Below are 7062 nucleotides of genomic sequence, written 5' to 3'. Positions count from 1 at the left end.
AAAGTGACGTGACATGTGGCCAAGTATGGTGACCCGTACTTGGAATTAGTGCTCTGCATTTATCCCATCCAAAGTGCACACACCCGGAGCAGTGGGCAGCCATTTCTGCTGCAGCGCCCAGGGAGAAGTTGGGGGTTCGGTGCCTTGCTCAAGGGCACCTCAGTCGTGGTATTGAAGGTGGGAGAGAGCGCTGTACATTCCCTCCCCCCCCCTACAATCCCTGCCGGTACGAGACTCGAACCTGCAACCTTTGGGTTACGAGTCTGACTCTCTAACCATTAGGCCACGACTTCCCCCAATACAATATTATCAGAAATGTATCATATTCTGTGTTAGGGTTTGAACTACTTCAGATTTTTAAAATTTCTATGATGAAAGTCGAGTCAACTAGTCAATTAGACGCTGATGACGTCATTAATGAACAAATAAGCCTGAACCTTGAGCTGAGTCTCGAATACCTTGTGCACAGCTATGGCATATGACACAGCGCTGCCCACATGGCTATTGCTCCTATAACAGCTCATTTTTATCAGTTCTTTTGTCTTTGGGTCGTTATATTTCTCACAGATTTCTGCTCGTTCTGAATCCGATACAGATAAAGTAGCACAGTAAAGATTGCATTTATATGAATGCAATAGCGAGAGAGCGATTGCGTGTGTGAATTAATTCTACCTGGCAGCGTCTCTCTACTAATAGTGAAGCTGTGGGTTTTAGTTACTAAGAAATATATGATAGAACTTTTCAGTTTCTAAGCTATTTTACTGAGAAATCAGAACAGTGTTGACAATACATTTCCGCGCTACTGAATAGCACATTGATTCTGAGTGATCTTGATCTGCGCGTGATCATGGGTGTAGCTTGTGGGGGGGCCAGGGGTGCCTGGCTCCCCCATAGCGATTTAAGAATTTTACTAAATATTTATTTATAAAGTTTTTTCTATGAAGTAAAAATGCATATAATGCAGTTAATAATACATGTAAAAGTGAATACGTAAAAGTTAATACATTTTAAATTGTTATTGTAAGTAAATTAATAAATCAAAACAAACTTAACGTCTCCCTCAATCTCATTTGCGTAAGAATTGTCACGTGACGAATCTGCATTCTGGTGCATAATATACTTAATGGTAATGCTTGCCTGTTGTGTGGAATAAAATGATGTTTTGCGTTTTTAACAACATACACAACTGCAGAGAAATCTGGAGACAACGGAAAACTCCGATGAAGATATTAATGCCGTGCTTAATGATTCCGGACCCGGACAATCAGATAAAGGCGATCCACAGGACGCAGCCGGTTTAGCTGCACACTACTTTTATGCCGATCATTTACATCCAAATGTTATTTAATTTTCACAGAACACAACCTTTAAATAGATTTTAGAATATAAACTGTTTATCGTCTATTCAATAAGACTAAATAAAAAGTGTGCGCCTCATTGTGCATTAACTTGAATCAAGCCCAACAAATGTCTGTTTTAAAAACAGTGGATGAGTAATTCACTCCTTGATTTGCTTAATAAAAGCCTCCTTTGAGATCGTTTTGACAGACATGTTTATTGTGCATTTTAAACGTGTTTATTGCTAAGTTTAGTGTGGCAAAATAGAAGCGCAGCTGTAATTCGTGGGCAATGTATGTGGTTACCATGACAACCTCATGCACTTGCCACTGCTCTATGTGAATATGTAGATTTACTATAGCAAAACTAAAATGTGTTTAAAAGTACGTCTGACCAAATCCACCGGTTCGGTTTGGCCCCCCCAAACTCAAATGTCAAGCTACGCCTATGCGCGTGATGTACGAGCTACTGTCTGTAGCCTATGTGTATGTGTTACAATGCAGCAGCGCATTAGATTACAACGGCGATACCTGTACAAGAAGCAGTTTAAAACGTGCATTCTCCTGTTCAATTTGAGCATCCAGATTGTAAAATCACACATGTCTTGTGGAGCACTTTCGGAGTATACATTTATTTGTCATTTTAACTGTTTGGAACGTGTAAATGTGGATTCTAAGATTTCTTATAGTGTTGTGTCCTCTATAGACCTATCAGATGTTTGCATATCTCTGTAGGATCTATCAGATGTTTATACACAGCAGATGCTTTCCAAATGAAGCGATCTTTAACAGATATCTTGCAGAAGTACCTGTGCGTAGTCGACTTGTCTGTGCAACCCTAAAATAACTTTAAGAGTTCAGAGTTTGGCTCTGTACATTTTCTGGCACCAATAAACAATTATTTCACCTTAAATTAACAAAACTAAATACAGTAAATTATTTCATAGTTGCTGATAAAATGTGATATATTGTGATATATAATTGCCAGTAAAACTGTTTGTCGAATGCCGAACTTTGTTTTGGAGACCTATAATCAAATTAGCAAAAACAAATGACACATTGGTAGCTCTAAATGAAAAATTTCCCTCTACCCTAAAGAAATTTAAACCCAGATAGACATTAAAACAAGCCTAATGTTTTGACAATTAAAACTCTTGGGAAACATTTGAATGCATTCGTCAGTATTTCAGGCGGTCATAGAACAAATCACAGAAACTTTCACAAGGATGTGTTGTTTCTTCAGGCTTTGGTGGTTTTTATATAGGAGAAAAGTTTTCAATGGCCATCTAAAGCAGTTCTTTGAGGCAGTTTGATTTACTGGCAGCCAACTTACTTTAAGCCAACATCTTAAGCCTACTGTATAGTTTTTATTATGGCAGAAATGAAATGACCAATTTCTCAGTCCAACTCAACAATGGCACAGGAGAAGTTACTGTCCATCTATATTCCTGTAGCTCGACTGCCAGAACATGGTGATGGTAATCTTAAAGGGCATTTGATTCTATTTGGTTTTAATTCAAGATTTAAAAAAATAAAAATAAAAAAAGGAGAAATGTTAAGATGGGGAAAATGAGACATTCCTGAGAAATATTTCTTTTTCAAATCAACATTTTGTTATTTCTTCAACTTTAGGAACTTTTATGTTCCAGAATCTGATCAATTTATTCTCTCTCTCTCTCTCTCTCTATATATATATATAAATATATTGTGAAAACGATTTATATTTTAAAATATATGACTGTCCCACATCTGTGCCATAATTTCTACTTCTCCCTACAACAATACTGTAACTCTTCAAGTTTTGGAGAGAAATATGATGCATCTGATATGTGAAGGTATCAATATCACTTGAGAGCAGAAAAAATTAATTGTGCATAATTTTCAATCAGGCAGTAAATTTGTCAAATTATGAGTTAAAATATTAATTATGTAGGATACATACAATTCTGCCTATGAAATTATCCATAGGAAGACAAATGAGTTAGCTTTTTTTATTGCTAAAATGTAATAATGCAATTTCCACCACAGATGCTACTGCAATTTAAAACTTAAATGATTTCGGCACCACCATCACCAATTGGAATTATTGTTAGGAAATATATACTGAACAGGGGTTAGATGAATCCAGACAACACTTCATTGGAGCAGAGGGCAGGATCGGGAGAGAACAGGTGAGTAGAATGATGCAAAATGAACGAGTAGTGGCAAGATGATGAAGATAGCAGTCCTGATATGTTTACAGGAGGCGAAGGGGATGGAGATGCACACACCGCAGCGACTGGACCAGTGGGTCAGTATAGCAGGTAAATATCTTCGGGAACAGACGAGGAGAACCAGTAATCTTCACCGGAATACATGGAGACCAGGTAAGTGAGCCTTTCCTTGTTTAAGGCCAGACTGAGGCTGAGGTGTGTGCTTAAGTAGTGCGCTGATAAGGAAGAAATCGCTGACAGGTGCAGGTGGTTAGTACTCCGGTCATAGGGAACGCTGGGTGGTGGAAGTGAGAGAGCCTGGCAGATCTGTGACATTACCCCCGTTCCATGGTCCGCTCCAGCAGATCCAGTAGATGGGGTAGTCGATTATTTATGGTACAGGAGGCTCATTACCAGGGTCAGGCTCTGTGGAAGGAACAGACACAGGTGTGTAGTGATGTTTTAATAGGGAGACGTGGAACACTGGGTGAATTCTGTACTGTGAACAGAGCTTGAGTTCGTATGTGACTGGGTTAACCTGTCTTACGACCTGTAATGGACCGATGTATTTGGAACTTAGTTTACAGCAAGGCAGGTGCAGACGAGTTGTCCAGGTTGGTATGCTGGGGTGTTCCTTCTCTGAGTATCTACAAAGATCTTTTGTCTGCGCACTGCCTGCTGAAGATGGTGATGAGCCTCGTCCCATACCCTCTCGCTCTCCCGGAACCAGTGATTGATGGATGGTACCTCCGAGGGATTGCCTGACCAGGGGAATAATTGTGGCTGAAAGCCCAGCATGCACTGGAACGGGGTGAGACCCGTTGATGGTTGTCGCAGGGAATTTTGGGCATACACGGCCCAGGCAAAGAATCGGTTCCAGGAGTTCTGGCGGCTCTGGCAGAAGGTCCTAAGGAAGCAACTGATCTCCTGCACCTTCCTCTCCATCTGCTCATTGGATTCTGGATGGTACCCGGATGTTAGGCTGACAGTCACACCTAGGAGTGAGAAGAAAGCTTTCCAAGCATGTGAAATAAGCTGTGGACCACGGTCAGAAACAGTGTTCTCAGGAATTCCAAAATTGCAAAAAAAAAAAAAAAACTGGTTAAACAGGGCCTCTGCAGTCTCCATGGCTGTGGGGAGTTCCTTCAGAGGAATCAGTTTGCCTGCTTTGGAGAATCTGTCAATGATAACCAGGATGCAGTTATTTCCATCAGAAGCAGGTAAGTCGGTGATTAAATCCACTCCTAGGTGTGACCATGGGCATCGAGGGTTGGGCAGAGGAACCCCAGAGGTGATTTCTGGGAATGTAAGTGCGATCTGGAGGGCACCCCGGCGGAGCAGGTTCACTTTTGGAGGTCTCAGAGATTTGTTCATCGATACTCCACTGGATGGGGTTGACAAAAAGAGTGGACGGAAGCACTGGTTCGGGTTCTTCGGTGATGTCAGAGGGGGCATGAAGTCAGGATAATGCATCAGCTCGTGTGTTTCAGGAGCCAGGTTGATAGGAGATGCTGCATTGGAAACTGGTAAAGAACAACGCCCATCTGGCTTGTCTGGGGTTTTGTCTCTTTGCTTCTCTTAAATACTGTAGATCAGTGAGGGCAATAAAATGTCAAGCTCCCTCTAACCAGTGCCTCAACTCTTCCAGGGAAAGCTTAATGGCCAAAAGCTCACAATTCCCAATGTCATAATTTTGCTCCGCCGGGGATAATTTATTGGAAAAGAAAGCACATGGAATGAGCTTTGTTGACTTCTCCTGCTGCTGTGACAAGACTGCACCCACTCCAGTAGTAGAAGCATCTACTTCAACCACGAATGGCTTATTGGGGACAGGGTGATTTAGGAGTGGTGCAGTAGTGAAGGCAGTTTTCAGGGCTTGCATGGCTTCGTCAGCTTTGGGGGTCCAGGACAGAGACTTGGGCCTGCCTTTTAATAGTGAAGTGAGGGGTGATGTCAGGATACTGTAGTTTTGGATGAAGCTGCGGTAAAAGTACACAAATCCAAGGAATCTCTGGAGTTCTTTCACCGTGGTAGGAGTGGGCCAGGAGGTAGCAGCGATACTTTCTCCTCATCCATTTTGACCCCGTTCTTGCTTACTATGTAACCGAGGAAGTGGATGGTACTCTGATGAATACTGAATTTCTCAGCTTTTTTTAAAGTTATATTTTTGACCTTTTTATGCCTTTGGAGACATTGGAGACAGTGGAGACATGACAAGAAAGCATAGGGCAGAGAGAGGGGAGTTGGATTGGCAAAGGGAATCAAACTCGGGTCGCCAGAGGCGCAGTTGGACTATATGTTGGTGCACTGACCACAAGGCCACCAGCGCCAACGCATTTCTCAGCTTTGAGGAACAGATTGTACTCGCAGAGCCTCTGGAGGACCTCTGAAACATGCCGGAAATGTTTGGCCAGGCTCCTGGAGTAGAAAAGCATGTCATCTATGTACACAATTACAAATCAGTTCAGGAAGTTCCGGAGCATCTCATTCATGAAGTCATGGAATACGGAGGTGGTGCTGACCAAGCCATACGGCATAACGAGGTACTCATAGTGCCCAGATGGAGTAATGAAGGCAGTCTTCCACTCGCCCCCCTCATATAACCGGATGAGGTTGTAAGCAATCTTCTTCCACCGCGGCCGCGCACATGCATAAATGAGTTGGGAAAGCCATTTGCGAAAGCAAATGAATTGCAATGCTCGGGTAAACCGCTATGCCGGAAATGTTTGGCCAGGCTCCTGGAGTAGAAAAGCATGTCATCTATGTACACAATTACAAATCAGTTCAGGAAGTTCCGGAGCATCTCATTCATGAAGTCATGGAATACGGAGGTGGTGCTGACCAAGCCATACGGCATAACGAGGTACTCATAGTGCCCAGATGGAGTAATGAAGGCAGTCTTCCACTCGCCCCCCTCATATAACCGGATGAGGTTGTAAGCAATCTTCTTCCACCGCGGCCGCGCACATGCATAAATGAGTTGGGAAAGCCATTTGCGAAAGCGAATGAATTGCAATGATCGGGTAAACCGCTATAAAGTTGATATCGCTTCGCTATAGAGTTAGAACCAAAATGCGGTTTACAGGTTTCATAGAAAGAGAATGATGTGTGCCAAATGAGTCGCTGTAGAAACCGAATATTTTAATGGTTGCGGACGAAATAGCTCAAATCGAGAGCCAACGTAAACGCAATGACGTGAAATAAAACGTCATCATGTATTAAAAAAATAGTGTCTTGATTAAGTGCTGGAAATAGCGGATGATGGGCACAGAACGGTAACAAAACTCAGAGACATTTACAGTCACACACAGGTGTATTGTGCAAACTGTACTTTAGAGGGATATTTAGATAGCTATAGAAGAATTCACGTTCACGTTTTAAAAAAATATTTAACTTACTGATCTTAGTTCAAATGCTTCAGTTTGTTTTCTATTCTATTCTATTTTATTCTATCAGTTTAAGTGCTTCAGTTTGTTTTGATATTATATTATGTTAGGCCTATATTATAAACCTAATAAATAATTGACCTTGTT

The 7062-nt window shown here is 41.8% G+C and overlaps 1 protein-coding gene and 1 long non-coding RNA gene across 2 annotated transcripts in view; one reads left to right on the top strand and one right to left on the bottom strand.

Moving 5' to 3' along the window:
* Positions 1 to 7062, top strand: part of LOC107711073 (transmembrane protein 255B) — a 45507-nt gene that overhangs the window by 20205 nt on the left and 18240 nt on the right. The gene's annotated exons all lie outside the window — the stretch shown is intronic.
* On the bottom strand, positions 1300 to 4584 carry LOC107711081 (uncharacterized). Its single transcript, XR_001636664.1, has 3 exons — positions 4573 to 4584; positions 3123 to 3129; positions 1300 to 1365 (listed from the first exon to the last, which is right to left on the bottom strand). It is a non-coding gene; the product is annotated as an uncharacterized LOC107711081 (long non-coding RNA).

This window comes from Sinocyclocheilus rhinocerous, unplaced genomic scaffold, assembly GCF_001515625.1.
Source record: "Sinocyclocheilus rhinocerous isolate Xijiao unplaced genomic scaffold, SAMN03320098_v1.1 scaffold943, whole genome shotgun sequence".
Taxonomy (NCBI): Eukaryota; Metazoa; Chordata; class Actinopteri; order Cypriniformes; family Cyprinidae; genus Sinocyclocheilus; species Sinocyclocheilus rhinocerous.
The sequence above is the reverse complement of the archived record's forward strand: the minus strand, read 5'-3'. Positions and strand labels throughout refer to the sequence as shown.